Genomic DNA, 17,858 nt, shown 5'->3' with positions numbered 1-17,858 from the left:
CCTTTTAAGGTAATAACACTCAATGTAAACGGGCTCAATCTCCCTCAAAAGAGAAGTCAAGTCTTTCAAATGCTTAGGAGAGAGAGGGCAGACCTACTGTTCCTACAAGAGACGCATCTTAGACACAATCGCATACCGACTCTCACTTCCAGACATTATACGAAATGGGTTCATAGTACCCACTCCTCAGCATCTAGAGGGGTCTCAATTGGAATTGGTGCTAATGTCCCTTTTCAAACTCAGGCGCAGTACATAGACCCTGAGAGCAGATATGTATTCCTAAAGGGTACGCTTTATGGCCATAAAATGACCTTAGCTAATGTTTATGCTCCTAATGTTAATCAAATACCTTGGCTAATTAAACTGCTCAGGTCTCTACAAGACTTGAATTTGGTACTAGACCACCCTATGGATTCTACCTCCAACATCCCCAAATATTCTGCTGCACAACTACGTAAACTGAGAAAAGCGCTATCCACTCACCAAATTTCAGATGCGTGGAGATTGGCTCACCCTAGAGACAGGGACTACACCTTTTTATCAGCGGTGCACAAGTCTTACCAGCGTCTAGATTACCTGTTTGTATCAAATCACGTACTGGAGAGGCTAGTGTCCTCCTCTATTAGACAGATTACAGTCTCTGACCATGCCCCTGTCTCTCTGGTGATCAATCTAAAAGGTCTCCCCCCTAGGGAATGGTCGTGGAGACTTAATGAAACCCTTTTAGAAAATGAAAAAGATAGAGATAAATTAGAAGCAAAGCTTAAATCCTTTTTTGAACTAAATAACTCCCCCTCTGTAGACAAGACTATGATATGGGAAGCCCACAAGGCGTTTATTAGAGGGGAACTTATCTCCCTTGGATCCTGGGTGCGCAAACAAAGATCAGCCATGACAGAATCCATTATAGCCCAAATCTCTGCTCTGGAAAACATTAATAAAAGTAACCCCTCTGATACCAACTATAAAGATATCCTTAAGCTAAGAAGTCAGTTGAAAGATCTATTAAATATCAATTCGGCCAAAGCTCTTAGGTCAGCTAAATACAAATTTTACATTCATGGAGATAAAGGTTCCAAACTTCTTTCCCACATGATTAAAGGCCAAAGAGAGAGAGCCTTCATCTCCACCATTAAACCGGATAATGGCCCTAGTCTCACCAATACCCCTGAAATAGCAAAGGAATTCGCCAACTTTTATTCCTCTCTCTATAATCTACCATCTAAGGACCCATGCCAAACCATTGCCAAAATTAACCACTTTTTAGAAAAAGTCAAGGTCCCGAGATTAGATACAGATGAGAAAGACTCATTACTCTCCCCAGTCACAGAAAAAGAAGTGCTAGAAGTGTTAACGAGTATCCCATCGGGAAAATGCCCAGGCCCAGATGGGCTACCCATAGTGTACTATAAAAAATGTTAAAACATTATCGTCCCGCAACTAACAGGTTTATGTAATTTCCTACTAGAAGGCCACTCCCTACCTCCACAATCACTAATTGCTCATATAACTGTTATCCCTAAAGAGGGGAAAGACTCAACTAAATGTAGCAGCTATAGGCCAATCTCCCTCCTTAATGTAGATGTCAAAATATGGGCCAAGCTACTAAGCCTCAGAATAGCAAAACTGCTACCTAAGCTAATCGGTGAGGAACAAGCTGGGTTTGTTAAGGGTAGGGAAGGCAAGAATAATGTTAGTAGGGTTCTCCACGCCATACATTACGCAAAAAAACATGGAATCCCCTTAACTAGGGATGAGCGAACTCGAACTGTATAGTTCGGGTTCGTACCGAATTTTGGGGTGTCCGTGACACGGACCCGAACCCGGACATTTTCGTAAAAGTCCGGGTTCGGGTTCGGTGTTCGTCGCTTTCTTCGCGCTTTTGTGACGCTTTCTTGGCGCTTTTTGAAAGGCTGCAAAGCAGCCAATCAACAAGCGTCATACTACTTGCCCCAAGAGGCCATCACAGCCATGCCTACTATTGGCATGGCTGTGATTGGCCAGAGCACCATGTGACCCAGCCTCTATTTAAGCTGGAGTCACATAGCGCCGCCCGTCACTCTGCTCTGATTAGCGTAGGGAGAGGTTGCGGCTGCGACAGTAGGGCGAGATTAGGCAGATTAACTCCTCCAAAGGACTTGATTAACTGATCGATCTGCAGCTGTGGACCATTGAGCTGCTGATACTCAATTGCTCACTGTTTTTAGGCTGCACAGACCGTTTGTCAGTCTCATTTTTCTGGGGTGATCGGCGGCCATTTTGTGTCTTGTGGTGCGCCAGCACAAGCTGCGACCAAGTGCATTTAACCCTCAATGGTGTGGTTGTTTTTTGGCTAAAGCCTACATCAGGGTGAAGCTGTCACACCAAGTGCATTTAACCAGCAATAGTCTGTTCATTTTTTGGCCATATACAAAATCAGGGGCAAGCTGCGCCTGTCACCAAGTGCATTTAACCCTCAATGGTGTGGTTGTTTTTTGGCTAAAGCCTACATCAGGGTGAAGCTGTCACACCAAGTGCATTTAACCAGCAATAGTCTGTTCATTTTTTGGCCATATACAAAATCAGGGGCAAGCTGCGCCTGTCACCAAGTGCATTTAACCCTCAATGGTGTGGTTGTTTTTTGGCTAAAGCCTACATCAGGGTGAAGCTGTCACACCAAGTGCATTTAACCAGCAATAGTCTGTTCATTTTTTGGCCATATACAAAATCAGGGGCAAGCTGCGCCTGTCACCAAGTGCATTTAACCCTCAATGGTGTGGTTGTTTTTTGGCTAAAGCCTACATCAGGGTGAAGCTGTCACACCAAGTGCATTTAACCAGCAATAGTCTGTTCATTTTTTGGCCATATACAAAATCAGGGGCAAGCTGCGCCTGTCACCAAGTGCATTTAACCCTCAATGGTGTGGTTGTTTTTTGGCTAAAGCCTACATCAGGGTGAAGCTGTCACACCAAGTGCATTTAACCAGCAATAGTCTGTTCATTTTTTGGCCATATCCCAGTCTAATTCTGTCACTAAATCCATACCGGTCACCCAGCGCCTAAATACTAGGCCTCAAATTTATATCCAGCTAAATCTGTCCCTAGTGCTGTAGCTGGGCGAGTTATTTAGTGTCCGTTCAAGCACATTTCTTGTTCTGGGTTGAAATACAATTCCCAATTTAGCAATTTCATAATTTAGTGGTTCCTGCTATATCAGAGCTATTTGAAATCTATCCCAAAAAGGGTATATAATATTGAAGGTGCACATAGGGTCATTCAGAATAACTTCACACACACCCGCTACTGTGTATTTCCAAGTCTAATTCTGTCACTAAACCCATACCTGTCACCCAGCGCCTAAATACTAGGCCTCAAATTTAAATCCCTCTAAATCTCTCGTTACCGTTGTCCTGTTGTAGCTGGGAAAGTTATTTAGTGCCCGTCAAAGCACATTTTTTGTTCTGGGTTGAAGTACAATTCCCAATTTAGCAATTTCATAATTTAGTGGTTCCTGCTATATCAGAGCTATTTGAAATCTATCCCTAAAAGGGTATATAATATTGAAGGTGCACATAGGGTCATTCAGAATAACTTCACACACACCCGCTACTGTGTATTTCCAAGTCTAATTCTGTCACTAAACCCATACCTGTCACCCAGCGCCTAAATACTAGGCCTCAAATTTAAATCCCTCTAAATCTCTCGTTACCCGTTGTCCTGTTGTAGCTGGGAAAGTTATTTAGTGCCCGTCAAAGCACATTTTTTGTTCTGGGTTGAAGTACAATTCCCAATTTAGCAATTTCATAATTTAGTGGTTCCTGCTATATCAGAGCTATTTGAAATCTATCCCAAAAAGGGTATATAATATTGAAGGTGCACATAGGGTCATTCAGAATAACTTCACACACACCCGCTACTGTGTATTTCCAAGTCTAATTCTGTCACTAAACCCATACCTGTCACCCAGCGCCTAAATACTAGGCCTCAAATTTAAATCCCTCTAAATCTCTCGTTACCGTTGTCCTGTTGTAGCTGGGAAAGTTATTTAGTGCCCGTCAAAGCACATTTTTTGTTCTGGGTTGAAGTACAATTCCCAATTTAGCAATTTCATAATTTAGTGGTTTCTGCTATATCAGAGCTATTTGAAATCTATCCCTAAAAGGGTATATAATATTGAAGGTGCACATAGGGTCATTCAGAATAACTTCACACACACCCGCTACTGTGTATTTCCAAGTCTAATTCTGTCACTAAACCCATACCTGTCACCCAGCGCCTAAATACTAGGCCTCAAATTTAAATCCCTCTAAATCTCTCGTTACCCGTTGTCCTGTTGTAGCTGGGAAAGTTATTTAGTGCCCGTCAAAGCACATTTTTTGTTCTGGGTTGAAGTACAATTCCCAATTTAGCAATTTCATAATTTAGTGGTTTCCTGCTATATCAGAGCTATTTGAAATCTATCCCTAAAAGGGTATATAATATTGAAGGTGCACATAGGGTCATTCAGAATAACTTCACACACACCCGCTACTGTGTATTTCCAAGTCTAATTCTGTCACTAAACCCATACCTGTCACCCAGCGCCTAAATACTAGGCCTCAAATTTAAATCCCTCTAAATCTCTCGTTACCGTTGTCCTGTTGTAGCTGGGAAAGTTATTTAGTGCCCGTCAAAGCACATTTTTTGTTCTGGGTTGAAGTACAATTCCCAATTTAGCAATTTCATAATTTAGTGGTTCCTGCTATATCAGAGCTATTTGAAATCTATCCCAAAAAGGGTATATAATATTCAAGGTGCACATTGGGTCATTCAGAATAACTTCACACACACGCTTCTGTGCATTTCCAAGTCTAATTCTGTCACTAAATCCATACCGGTCACCCAGCGCCTAAATACTAGGCCTCAAATTTATATCCCGCTGAATTTGAATACAATACATTGTGCCAAATAATATATTTGTTGTTGTGGTGAACCATAACAATGAGAAAAACATCTAGTAAGGGACGCGGACGTGGACATGGTCGTGGTGGTGTTAGTGGACCCTCTGGTGCTGGGAGAGGACGTGGCCGTTCTGCCACATCCACACGTCCTAGTGTACCAACTACCTCAGGTCCCAGTAGCCGCCAGAATTTACAGCGATATATGGTGGGGCCCAATGCCGTTCTAAGGATGGTAAGGCCTGAGCAGGTACAGGCATTAGTCAATTGGGTGGCCGACAGTGGATCCAGCACGTTCACATTATCTCCCACCCAGTCTTCTGCAGAAAGCGCACAGATGGCGCCTGAAAACCAACCCCATCAGTCTGTCACATCACCCCCATGCATACCAGGGAAACTGTCTCAGCCTCAAGTTATGCAGCAGTCTCTTATGCTGTTTGAAGACTCCGCTGGCAGGGTTTCCCAAGGGCATCCACCTAGCCCTTCCCCAGCGGTGAAAGACATAGAATGCACTGACGCACAACCACTTATGTTTCCTGATGATGAGGACATGGGAATACCACCTCAGCATGTCTCTGATGATGACGAAACACAGGTGCCAACTGCTGCGTCTTTCTGCAGTGTGCAGACTGAACAGGAGGTCAGGGATCAAGACTGGGTGGAAGACGATGCAGGGGACGATGAGGTCCTAGACCCCACATGGAATGAAGGTCGTGCCACTGACTTTCACAGTTCGGAGGAAGAGGCAGTGGTGAGACCGAGCCAACAGCGTAGCAAAAGAGGGAGCAGTGGGCAAAAGCAGAACACCCGCCGCCAAGAGACTCCGCCTGCTACTGACCGCCGCCATCTGGGACCGAGCACCCCAAAGGCAGCTTCAAGGAGTTCCCTGGCATGGCACTTCTTCAAACAATGTGCTGACGACAAGACCCGAGTGGTTTGCACGCTGTGCCATCAGAGCCTGAAGCGAGGCATTAACGTTCTGAACCTGAGCACAACCTGCATGACCAGGCACCTGCATGCAAAGCATGAACTGCAGTGGAGGAAACACCTTAAAACCAAGGAAGTCACTCAGGCTCCCCCTGCTACCTCTTCTGCTGCTGCCGCCTCGGCCTATTCTGCTGCTGCCGCCTCGGCCTCTTCCTCCGCCTCCGGAGGAACGTTGGCACCTGCCGCCCAGCAAACAGGGGATGTACCACCAACACCACCACCACCACCTCCGTCACCAAGCGTCTCAACCATGTCACACGGCAGCGTTCAGCTCTCCATCTCACAAACATTTGATAGAAAGCGTAAATTCCCACCTAGCCACCCTCGATCCCTGGCCCTGAATGCCAGCATTTCTAAACTACTGGCCTATGAAATGCTGTCATTTAGGCTGGTGGACACAGACAGCTTCAAACAGCTCATGTCGCTTGCTGTCCCACAGTATGTTGTTCCCAGCCGCCACTACTTCTCCAAGAGAGCCGTGCCTTCCCTGCACAACCAAGTATCCCATAAAATCAAGTGTGCACTGCGCAACGCCATCTGTAGCAAGGTCCACCTAACCACAGATACGTGGACCAGTAAGCACGGCCAGGGACGCTATATCTCCCTAACTGCACACTGGGTAAATGTAGTGGCAGCTGGGCCCCAGGCGGAGAGCTGTTTGGCGCACGTGCCTGCCGCCGCCAAGGATCGCAGGGCAACATTCTTTGCCTCCTGTTGCCACCTCCTCCTTCTCGGCTTCCTCCTCCTCTTCTTCCACCTGCTCATCCAGTCAGCCACACACCTTCACCACCAACTTCAGCACAGCCCGGGGTAAACGTCAGCAGGCCATTCTGAAACTCATATGTTTGGGGGACAGGCCCCACACCGCACAGGAGTTGTGGCGGGGTATTGAACAACAGACCGACGAGTGGTTGCTGCCGGTGAGCCTCAAGCCCGGCCTGGTGGTGTGTGATAATGGGCGAAATCTCGTTGCAGCTCTGGGACTAGCCAGGTTTGACGCACATCCCTTGCTTGGCGCATGTGCTGAATTTGGTGGTGCAGAAGTTCATTCACAACTACCCCGACATGTCAGAGCTGCTGCATAAAGTGCGGGCCGTCTGTTCGCGCTTCCGGCGTTCACATCCTGCCGCTGCTCGCCTGTCTGCGCTACAGCGTAACTTCGGCCTTCCCGCTCACCGCCTCATATGCGACGTGCCCACCAGGTGGAACTCCACCTTGCACATGCTGGACAGACTGTGCGAGCAGCAGCAGGCCATAGTGGAGTTTCAGCTGCAGCACGCACGGGTCAGTCGCACTACAGAACAGCACCACTTCACCACCAATGACTGGGCCTCCATGCGAGACCTGTGTGCCCTGTTGCGCTGTTTCGAGTACTCCACCAACATGGCCAGTGGCGATGACACCGTTATCAGCGTTACAATACCACTTCTATGTCTCCTTGAGAAAACACTTAGGGCGATGATGGAACAGGAGGTGGCCCAGGAGGAGGAGGAGGAGGATGAGGAAGAGGGGTCATTTTTAGCACTTTCAGGCCAGTCTCTTCGAAGTGACTCAGAGGGAGGTTTTTTGCAACAGCAGAGGCCAGGTACAAATGTGGCCAGCCAGGGCCCACTACTGGAGGACGAGGAGGACGAGGATGAGGAGGAGGTGGAGGAGGATGAGGATGAAGCATGGTCACAGCGGGGTGGCACCCAACGCAGCTCGGGTCCATCACTGGTGCGTGGCTGGGGGGAAAGGCAGGACGATGACGATACGCCTCCCACAGAGGACAGCTTGTCCTTATCCCTGGGCAGCCTGGCACACATGAGCGACTACATGCTGCAGTGCCTGCGCAACGACAGCAGAGTTGCCCACATTTTAACCTGTGCGGACTACTGGGTTGCCACCCTGCTGGATCCACGCTACAAAGACAATGTGCCCACCTTACTTCCTGCACTGGAGCGTGATAGGAAGATGCGCGAGTACAAGCGCACGTTGGTAGACGCGCTACTGAGAGCATTCCCAAATGTCACAGGGGAACAAGTGGAAGCCCAAGGCCAAGGCAGAGGAGGAGCAAGAGGTCGCCAAGGCAGCTGTGTCACGGCCAGCTCCTCTGAGGGCAGGGTTAGCATGGCAGAGATGTGGAAAAGTTTTGTCAACACGCCACAGCTAACTGCACCACCACCTGATACGCAACGTGTTAGCAGGAGGCAACATTTCACTAACATGGTGGAACAGTACGTGTGCACACCCCTCCACGTACTGACTGATGGTTCGGCCCCATTCAACTTCTGGGTCTCTAAATTGTCCACGTGGCCAGAGCTAGCCTTTTATGCCTTGGAGGTGCTGGCCTGCCCGGCAGCCAGCGTTTTGTCTGAACGTGTATTCAGCACGGCAGGGGGCGTCATTACAGACAAACGCAGCCGCCTGTCTACAGCCAATGTGGACAAGCTGACGTTCATAAAAATGAACCAGGCATGGATCCCACAGGACCTGTCCGTCCCTTGTCCAGATTAGACATTAACTACCTCCCCATAACCATATATTATTGGACTCCAGGGCACTTCCTCATTCAATCCTATTTTTATTTTCATTTTACCATTATATTGCGATGCTACCCAAAGTTGAATGAACCTCTCCTCTGCCTGTGTGCTAGGCCTAAATATATGCCAATGGACTGTTGCAGTGGTGGCTGACATGAAGCCTGATTCTCTGCTATGACATGCAGACTAATTCTCTGCTGACATGAAGCCAGATTGTCTGTTACGGGACCTTTCTCCTCTGCCTGGGTTCTGGGCCTAAATTTATGAAAATTGACTCTTACAGTGGTGGGTGACGTGAAGCCTGATTCTCTGCTATGATATGAAGACTGATTCTCTGCTGTCATGAAGCCAGATTGTCTGTTACGGGACCTCTCTGCTCTGCCTGTGTGCTAGGCCTAAATATATGCCAATGGACTGTTGCAGTGGTGGGTGACGTGAAGCCTGATTCTCTGCTATGATATGAAGACTGATTCTCTGCTGACATGAAGCCAGATTGTCTGTTACGGGACCTCCCTCCTCTGCCTGGGTGCTGGGCCTAAATATATGCCAATGGACTGTTGCAGTGGTGGCTGACGTGAAGCCTCATTCTCTGCTATGACATGCAGACTAATTCCTCTGCTGACATGAAGACAGATTCTCTGTTACGGGACCTCCCTCCTCTGCCTGGGTGCTGGGCCTAAATATATGCCAATGGACTGTTGCAGTGGTGGGTGACGTGAAGCCTGATTCTCTGCTATGATATGAAGACTGATTCTCTGCTGACATGAAGCCAGATTGTCTGTTACGGGACCTTTCTCCTCTGCCTGGGTTCTGGGCCTAAATTTATGAAAATTAACTCTTACAGTGGTGGGTGACGTGAAGCCTGATTCTCTGCTATGATATGAAGACTGATTCTCTGCTGACATGAAGCCAGATTGTCTGTTACGGGACCTTTCTCCTCTGCCTGGGTTCTGGGCCTAAATTTTGAAAATTGACTCTTACAGTGGTGGGTGACGTGAAGCCTGATTCTCTGCTATGATATGAAGACTGATTCTCTGCTGACATGAAGCCAGATTGTCTGTTACGGGACCTTTCTCCTCTGCCTGGGTTCTGGGCCTAAATTTATGAAAATTGACTCTTACAGTGGTGGGTGACGTGAAGCCTGATTCTCTGCTATGATATGAAGACTGATTCTCTGCTGACATGAAGCCAGATTGTCTGTTACGGGACCTTTCTCCTCTGCCTGGGTTCTGGGCCTAAATTTTTGAAAATTGACTCTTACAGTGGTGGGTGACGTGAAGCCTGATTCTCTGCTATGATATGAAGACTGATTCTCTGCTGACATGAAGCCAGATTGTCTGTTACGGGACCTTTCTCCTCTGCCTGGGTTCTGGGCCTAAATTTATGAAAATTGACTCTTACAGTGGTGGGTGACGTGAAGCCTGATTCTCTGCTATGATATGAAGACTGATTCTCTGCTGACATGAAGCCAGATTCTCTGTTACGGGACCTCCCTCCTCTGCCTGGGTGCTGGGCCTAAATATATGCCAATGGACTGTTGCAGTGGTGGCTGACGTGAAGCCTCATTCTCTGCTATGACATGCAGACTAATTCTCTGCTGACATGAAGACAGATTCTCTGTTACGGGACCTCCCTCCTCTGCCTGGGTGCTGGGCCTAAATATATGCCAATGGACTGTTGCAGTGGTGGCTGACGTGAAGCCTCATTCTCTGCTATGACATGCAGACTAATTCTCTGCTGACATGAAGACAGATTCTCTGTTACGGGACCTCCCTCCTCTGCCTGGGTGCTGGGCCTAAATATATGCCAATGGACTGTTGCAGTGGTGGCTGACGTGAAGCCTCATTCTCTGCTATGACATGCAGACTGATTCTCTGCTGTCATGAAGCCAGATTGTCTGTTACGGGACCTCTCTGCTCTGCCTGTGTGCTAGGCCTAAATATATGCCAATGGACTGTTGCAGTGGTGGGTGACGTGAAGCCTGATTCTCTGCTATGATATGAAGACTGATTCTCTGCTGACATGAAGCCAGATTGTCTGTTACGGGACCTTTCTCCTCTGCCTGGGTTCTGGGCCTAAATTTATGAAAATTGACTCTTACAGTGGTGGGTGACGTGAAGCCTGATTCTCTGCTATGATATGAAGACTGATTCTCTGCTGACATGAAGCCAGATTCTCTGTTACGGGACCTCCCTCCTCTGCCTGGGTGCTGGGCCTAAATATATGCCAATGGACTGTTGCAGTGGTGGCTGACGTGAAGCCTCATTCTCTGCTATGACATGCAGACTAATTCTCTGCTGACATGAAGACAGATTCTCTGTTACGGGACCTCCCTCCTCTGCCTGGGTGCTGGGCCTAAATATATGCCAATGGACTGTTGCAGTGGTGGCTGACGTGAAGCCTCATTCTCTGCTATGACATGCAGACTAATTCTCTGCTGACATGAAGACAGATTCTCTGTTACGGGACCTCCCTCCTCTGCCTGTGTGTGTGCTGGGCCTAAATATATGCCAATGGACTGTTGCAGTGGTGGCTGACGTGAAGCCTCATTCTCTGCTATGACATGCAGACTGATTCTCTGCTGACATGAAGCCAGATTCTCTGTTACGGGACCTCTCTCCTCTGCCTGTGTGTGTGCTGGGCCTAAATATATGCCAATGGACTGTTGCAGTGGTGGCTGACGTGAAGCCTCATTCTCTGCTATGACATGCAGACTAATTCTCTGCTGACATGAAGACAGATTCTCTGTTACGGGACCTCCCTCCTCTGCCTGGGTGCTGGGCCTAAATATATGCCAATGGACTGTTGCAGTGGTGGCTGACGTGAAGCCTCATTCTCTGCTATGACATGCAGACTAATTCTCTGCTGACATGAAGACAGATTGTCTGTTACGGGACCTCTCTCCTCTGCCTGGGTGCCGGGGCCTAAATATCTGAGAATGGACTGTTCCAGTGGTGGGTGACGGGAAGCCAGATTCTCTGCTATGGAACCTCTCTCCAATTGATTTTGGTTAATTTTTATTTATTTAATTTTTATTTTAATTCATTTCCCTATCCACATTTGTTTGCAGGGGATTTACCTACATGTTGCTGCCTTTTGCAGCCCTCTAGCTCTTTCCTGGGCTGTTTTACAGCCTTTTTAGTGCCGAAAAGTTCGGGTCCCCATTGACTTCAATGGGGTTCGGGTTCGGGACGAAGTTCGGATCGGGTTCGGATCCCGAACCCGAACATTTCCGGGATGTTCGGCCGAACTTCTCGAACCCGAACATCCAGGTGTTCGCTCAACTCTACCCTTAACGCTATTGAGTACCGATGCTGAAAAGGCATTCGATAGGGTTGACTGGGCTTTCATGGACAGAGCTTTACATCATTTTGGCTTCCCGCCCTTATTTGTCTCAGCCATATTTTCACTTTACTCTTGCCCTTCTGCCAGAGTTTTGATTAATGGGTCCCTCTCGCCCACTTTCCTCATCTCCAATGGGACAAGACAGGGCTGCCCCCTCTCTCCAGCATTATTCATTTTGTCCCTAGAAATATTACTATGTAAATTAAGGGACTCTGAGGATATTTTAGGCCTTAAAGTGAATGGGAAAACGCACTCATTAGCAGCCTTTGCGGACGACTTGCTTCTCTTTGTCACGAACCCTAAAGTTGCTATCCCGGAAGTGATTAGAATATTCTCTGATTTCGGTGAACTTTCTAATTTCAAAGTCAATTATGACAAATCTGAAATATTGAATATCACAGCCTCGGATAGACACATTTCAGTGATCAGAGTAAGCACTTCTTTTCAATGGCCAAAAGAGGCTATAAAACACCTAGGAATTATGATTCCAGCAAACCCCTTACACTTATTTAGACTTAACTACGTCCCGTTATTTAGCAAAATTAAAACCTTTTTAGCTTCTATCAAACTCCCTTTCCTTTCTTGGCTGGGCAAGAAGAACCTTCTTTCTACTTATGTTATGCCTCAGTTCCTATATACCTTAAAGTGCATCCCTATTCCTTTATCCAACAGATATCTTTCAGATATGCGAACTCTTTTCAGTAACTTTCTATGGTCCAATAAAAAGCCACGCTTAGCTTATTCTTTATTAATTAGGAAAAAATAACAATGGAGGCCTGTCTCTCCCTGATCTAAAGTCTTACCTTCACGCTATACAATTGGAAAGATGGATAGAACTAGCCAAACCATGCAACGAGGCCCTCCACATTGATTTGGAAAAAGCCCTACTAGGTGAGAATGCTGGCCACCGTTTTTGGGTTCATGTACAAACCAAGAAGGGAAAAACTCCCCTTAGTGCACTAACACGATGTCTGTTTCAATACTGTAATAAAACGGGGGCTCTGTCGCTATCTACTTCCAAACTATCACCTGTCGCCCCACTGTCGGTTCTCCCCTACTTCCTGAACCCAGCCAAAAATGACTTCCACAAAGCGTGGTTATTCTTAACAAAACTCAGGATCTCTGATCTAACCACCACTTCAGATCTCCCAGAGTTCCTGAAATTGGCCCAGAGTCATATTCCTAGTCACCTCAGATCTGTCCTGTTGGATTTCGATCTTGAAATTTGTTGCAAAAAATACAGGAGTTTATATGCGAACTCTCAGGCTGATCCTACATGGCTTGAGAATTATACCCTTTTACCTAACCCCCCCCAGAAAATTCTCTCAAAATTATACTCTCAACTGCTAATAGGTTCCTCGTGTGAGAAGCCGGTATACTTGAGGGCATGGGAGGGAGAACTGCAGACTTCCTTGTCAAAAGAAGAGGCTAGTACGATTCTAAAACACTCACATGGATTTTCAAAATGCATACGTTTCCAAGAAAATTCTTTCAAAATAATTTCTAGGTGGTATAAAACTCCGGACTTTCTATATAGAGCCCATCTCTCCCCTACAGATAAGTGCTGGCGATGCCAGGAGGAGCGGGGCACCATTTCCCATATTTGGTGGTCCTGTAAGAGTATTTCAAAATTTTGGACTGAAGTAGAACATACTATTAATAGAGTCTGCAGCTCTCACATCTCATTATCTCCTACATTAGTTCTTCTATGGCTATCAAGGAATAGCTTCAAACCCTCAGGAAACAACTTGGCCACGTATATGATCTCTGCAGCCAAATACATTATCCCGACTAAGTGGAAAAGTCCAGAGCCCCCTTCTGTTGCAGAATGGCTAGATAAAATACACCAAATCTGCCTTATGGAGGAGATGGTGGGTTGGGAGACAGGGAATAGGAAGGCCTTCCTAAAAATATGGCAGCCATGGTTGAGCTTTTATACGACACGAATTTGATTTGGTTTTCTCCCTTTCCCCCACACTCTGCCCCTCTCCCTTCCTTCCTACCCTCTCCTTTAGTTCAATTATCAATGCAATAACCTGGCATACAGGGCTTCACTAAGAATATCTCAGATATGAGCCCACGCACCTGTCAATAGTTCCCTTACTAACCTTATATATTAGTACATTAACTTGTGAGCCTCAAGCGCGGCCTGGTTGTGTGCGATAATGGGCGAAATCTCGTAGCAGCTCTGGGACTAGCCAGTTTGACGCACATCCATTGCCTGGCGCATGTGCTGAATTTGGTGGTGCAGAGGTTCCTTCAAAATTATCCTGATCCGATATGTCAGAGCTGCTGCAGAAAGTGTGGGCCGTCTGTGCGCACTTTCGGCGTTCTCACACTGCTGCTGCTCGCCTGTCAGCACTGCAACGTAACTTCGGCTTTTCAGCTCACCGCCTCATACGCGATGTGCCCACAAGGTGGAACTCCACCTTGCACATGCTGGTCAGACTGTGCGAGAAGCACCAGGCGATAGTGGAGTTTAAGCTGCAGCACGTAAGGGTGAGTCGCTCTGAGGAACGGCACCACTTCACCACCAATGACTGGGCCTCCATGCGAGACTGGATCTCGTTCCTTGTTGCGTTGTTTCGAGTACTCCACCAACATGGCCAGTGCTGATAACGCCATTCACTTCTATGCTTCCTTGAAAAAAAGCTTCTGGCGATAATGGAAAAGGATGTGGCACAGGAGGAGGAGGAGGAAGAGGGATCATTTCCAAGGGTTTCAGGCAAGTCATTCACAAGTGGCTCCGAGGGTCGGTTCCTGCACCCTCAAACGCCAGGTACACAATTGTCCAGCCAGGGCACAGTTCTGGAGGATGACGAGGTGGAGGAGGAGATGGAGGAGGAAGAACCGTGTTCACAGCAGGGTGGCACCCAAACCAGCTCATGGCCAGCACTGGTGCATGGCTGGGGGGATACAAAGGACACAGACGATACACCTCCCACAGAGGACAGCTTGTCATTGCCTCTGGGCAGCCTGGCACATATGAGCGATTACATGCTGCAGTGTCTCTGCAATGACCGCTGAGTTGCCCACATTCTAACTTGTGCTGATTACTGGATGGCCACGCTGCTGGATACCCATTACAGGGACAACATACCCTCCTTAATTCTGTCACTGGAGCGTGATCGTGACATTCCCACGTGACATCAGGGGCACAGTGTAAGCACAATGCGAAGGCAGAGGAGGAGGAAGAGGTCTCCAACGCAGCTGGGGCACCACCAGCACCTCAGAAAGCAGGGTTAGCATGGCTGAAATGTGGAAAAGCTTTGTCACACGCCACAACAACCAGCACCACCAGCTGATATGTAACGTCTTAGCAGGAGGCAGCATTTCAGCAACATGGTGGAGCAGTATGTGTGCACATGCCTACACGTACTGAATGACGGGTCTGCCCCTTTCAACTTCTGGGTCTCCAAATTGGGCAAATGGCCTGAGCTTGCCCTTTAAGCCTTGGAGGTGCCAGCCTGCCCTGCAGCCAGTGTATTGTCTGAACATGTGTTTAGCGCGGCAAGGGCTTAATCACAAGCGCAGCCGCCTGTCCACAGCCAATGTGGACAAACTCACGTTCATTAAAAAGAAGCAGGCATGGATCCCACAGGACTTGTCCGTATCTTGTGCAGAATAGACATGTATACCAGCCCTACCCAGCCATTGTTATACTACAGCGCAATTGCTCATTGTTTTATTTTTGATATTTCCCACTCTTTTGGGGTGTACCCTAATTAAAAATAAATTAATTAATTAAAACCAAAAATTTGTGTTGGCTACCTCATCCTCCTCCACCGCTGCTTCCACCTACACCGCTATGATATACCCTTGCTCTACCTAGTAGACAGGTAAACAAATTTCACTAATTTGTCTGTTACATTTTCGGTTGAAATTCACCAATTTTTGCCTGTGATATACCCCTGCTCTACCTTGTAGACAGATAAACAAATTAAACTAATTTGTCTGTCACATTTTCGGGTGAAATTCAACAATTTTTGCCTGTGATATTGCCCTGCTCTACCTAGTGGACAGGTAAACAAATTTCACTAGTTTGTCTGTTAAATTTTTGGGTGAAATTCACAAATTTTTGCTTGTGATAAACCCCTGCTCTACCTATTAGACAGGTAAACAAATTTCTGTAATTTGTCTGTTACATTTTCGAGTGAAATTAACCAATTTTTGGCTGTGATATACCCCTGCTCTAACTAGTAGACAGGTAAACAAATTTCACTAATTTGTCTGTTACATTTTCAGGTGGAATTCACAAATTTTTGGCTGTGATATACCCCTGCTCTACCTAGTTGACAGGTTAATAAATTTCACAAATTTTTCTGTTACTTAGTTGGGTGACATTCACCAATTTTTGGCTGTGATATACCCCTGCTCTACCTAATGGATAAGGAAATACATTTCACTAATTCATCTGTTACATGCTTGTGTGAAATTTTACCATTTGTGCCGTGAATAAACCCCCTGCTCTGCATAGGTGACAGGGACCGAAATTTTTAAAAATAATCTGTTCCATTGGTGGGTGACATTAACCCATTTCTGGCAATGAAAACCCCCTGCTCTGCATAGGTGACAGGGAATTAAATTTCTAAAATTTGTTTTTAACTGACGTGCGCCCCCTCCTTTCATTCAATGCATAAACTTTAACAACTTGTCCCATATTTCCACTTGATCACATTGGAATCATTGACCTCCCTTGGATGTGGTATCTCTTTCTCATGTTCCCTCTCCGGCATGGAGCCCTGATTAGCCGTTAAGGATGATCAACATGGTAGGTGCAGAAAAGAACATCGAAAGTTGATAAAGAAGATATCCAAATGGATCGTGGAGGAAGTTATCTAGAGTCAACAAAGCTGCAGCAGGGCCTCTCCTGTTTAACATTTCCAAATCCAAAATACCCCAGTGACATTCCCTATAATTTTTTATTAATCATTCCAATAACAGGGCATCTTAAGAGTCCTGTATTCTTATTTATCGTCACTACCTCACCTAGTCGGGAGTGGGTAATTGCCTTGCGCCCCCTCCTTTACTTGGAAGCTTCAGCTTCAATAATTTATCCAACATGTCAGCTTGATCAGATTGCAGCCATTGACCTCCCTTGGATGTGGTCTCCCTTTCTCACGCTCCCTCACCGGCGTGGAACCCTGATTCGCCACTAACTGTGATTAGCATGGTAGGCGCAGAAAAGATCATCGAAAGTTGATAGAGCAGATATCCAATTGGATCGTGGACATCACAGGGACGTGCAACAGGGTGGAGCAGTATGTGTGCACATGCCTACACATACTGACTGATGGGTCTGCCCCCTTCAACTTCTGGGTCTCCAAATTGGGCACACGGCCTAAGCTTGCCCTTTACGCCTTGGAGGTACTGGCCTGCCCTGCAGCCAGTGTATTGTCTGAACGTTTGTTTAGCACGGCTGGAGGGGGTTATCACAGGTTATATTTCCGAATGTTTTGGGGTATACCCAAATAAAATAAAAATATAAAAAAAATAATAAAATAAAAAACAAAATCCAGTACCTCCTCCTCCTCCACCGGCGCTTCCACCTACACCGCCACATCCACCGTCTCCACAACTTCCTACTCCATATGGACCTCATCCTCCTAGATCAATAGAATTATTTTTTATTTTTGCGTATTTTATGTTATACGCAAAGTAAGACTTTTAACCCACTACCAAGTTCAGGAAGGAAGTATCTTAGCACCACTCTTGGCCTTACGTTTGGTAGTTTTGTACACTATTGATGCACAAGGGACTTAAAGTCATATCCCTATCCACATTTGTTTGCAGAGCCCTTTCCATGCTCTTAACCACATTTTGCTGCCATTTGCAGCCCTCTAGCCCTTTCCATGACTTTTTTAGAGCCATTTTAGTGCTCAAAAGTTCGGGTCCCCTTTGGCTTCAATGGAGTTTGGGTTCGGGGTCAAGTTTGGGTCATCTAGGGGTAATGTGCCAGCAGCTCCTGCAGCTGATCGGGCGGGTGCAGGAGCTATGGCGCTGGTATTTTAAACACAGTACCCAGCGCCGTAAATGTAGCTCCAATCCATGGAGTCACCTATGTGTGTGTAGATGATGATGTCGCCATG

The sequence above is a fragment of the Bufo gargarizans genome, chromosome 1 (genome assembly GCF_014858855.1).
Source record: "Bufo gargarizans isolate SCDJY-AF-19 chromosome 1, ASM1485885v1, whole genome shotgun sequence".
In the NCBI taxonomy this organism is placed as follows: domain Eukaryota; kingdom Metazoa; phylum Chordata; class Amphibia; order Anura; family Bufonidae; genus Bufo; species Bufo gargarizans.
The sequence above is the reverse complement of the archived record's forward strand: the minus strand, read 5'-3'. Positions refer to the sequence as shown.